We start from the raw sequence: 1651 nt of genomic DNA, 5'->3' as shown, positions 1-1651 counted from the left end.
CTGTTATTTTGCAAGTGTTCCTTTTTGTTAAGCTTTAGATAACATTGTTTTTAAAGTTATAAGAGTTTTGACGATGGTGCCAAATTTAAATTCTTCCAGAATTTGACTTTTACAATGCCTTCTATGCATAGCATTTTTTAAAAAAGAAAAGAAAACAACCTATTTCATAAGATCTCAGAAAAAAGTCTGCATAGTCTTACATTTTTGGGAAAAATAGTTCATTAGAACTTTATGATTTTACCATGAATAATTAACTGGTTATTTTTTCTCCCAGAGTTTAATAAAGCACATGCAAAAGGGTCATTTGTATTAAAATATGGAACACTTCATGAATTTGCATGTCATCTTTGTGCAGAGGCCATGCTAACCTTCTCTGTATTGTTCCAATTTTAGTATGTGTGCTGCCAAAGGGAGTACAGTAACTTCCAGTTTTATGGCATGGTGATAAAATAGTATACATGGGATTACTTCAATTCCTTTGCATTTACTTAAGAGTGCTCTGTGTGCTAGTTTATTGTCTATTTTAGATAAAATACCTTCTGCAGCTATGAAGAATGTTTATTCTGTTCTTGCTACGTGAAATACTCTGTAAAGGTTTAATAAGTCAATTTCTTCCTAAGTTTGGTTTAGTTATGTTATTTCTTTGCTGAATTTTTTGCCTAATTCATCTATCTCTTTGTGGTTGCTGAAAATATCAGGTTTCCATTGTAGGTAATCTATTTCTTTTCTCGAGCAACTTTTAATATTCTATTCCTTTGCTGAATTTTGATCTCTTGATTATTATGTGTCTAGGTGTACATTTATTGTGATTATGGCTTGGGAAGTTCTATATGCCTCATTTATCTGTATGTCAGTGTCTTTTCTCATGTTTGGAAAAGTTTCTGCTAGTACTTCTACAAAGAGTTTGTCTATATCATTTGTGCTGTCTCCCACTGCTTCATTAACACCTATTATTATTATATTATTTTTCTTTACACTGCATTGTAGGTATTGAATTATTATTTCCTGGTTCCTTGTTAATTTAAGAGATCTTTTATTTCACAATCATTACCTGCAATACTGTTCAAGGTCTGAAAATCTATATTCAGCTTCATTCAAGCAGTTTAGCCAGCTTTCAGTGGAGTTCTGGATATCAGTTTGAATCTGTTTCATACATTCTAATTCTTTCTTTTATTGTTCATTTAGTTTTTAATCATTTTTCTATTCTTATCTATTTTTCTATCTATGTCTTCTTTAGCTATACTGAGCACTTCTTTTATGACTGTTGTCCTTTCTTTTTGGACCTGAGAGATAATTCCTGACCTTATTTCTTCTATAGCATGATGGATTTGTTTCTTTACATTAGTTGCTATCATTTCAGAGATTTCAGGTGTGTGATTTTCAATTTCTAGTGTGTTTTTGTCTCCTAGATTTGTCCTAGGTGGCTAGAGGATCGAGATTGCCTTTTGCTTCTACATTTTAGCATTTTTGAAACTCCAAGTAATCACCTAGGTAGAGATTCCCACAGGTTCTCAGAGTCTGCCAAAGTTCTTAAATGACTCCAGAAAAGCTCTGGGCCTGCTCATTCTGGGCCCACAGGTCAAAGCTCTACTGCATGCTGCAGGCCACTTAGAGTCCTTCTAAGTTCTTAGATGTTTGGACTAGCATCAAC

The 1651-nt window shown here is 33.2% G+C and overlaps 1 non-coding gene across 1 annotated transcript; it reads right to left on the bottom strand.

Annotated features, from left to right (window-relative positions):
• Positions 1–310: 310 nt before the first annotated feature.
• On the bottom strand, positions 311–417 carry LOC111814742. Its single transcript, XR_002819647.1, has one exon. It is a non-coding gene; the product is annotated as a U6 spliceosomal RNA (small nuclear RNA).
• Between the last annotated feature and the right edge of the window lie 1234 nt (positions 418–1651).

The sequence above is a fragment of the Octodon degus genome, unplaced genomic scaffold (assembly GCF_000260255.1).
Source record: "Octodon degus isolate 3935 unplaced genomic scaffold, OctDeg1.0 scaffold00467, whole genome shotgun sequence".
Classification (NCBI taxonomy): domain Eukaryota; kingdom Metazoa; phylum Chordata; class Mammalia; order Rodentia; family Octodontidae; genus Octodon; species Octodon degus.
Note: the sequence above shows the minus strand (reverse complement) of the source record. Positions and strands in the feature narration are given on the sequence as shown.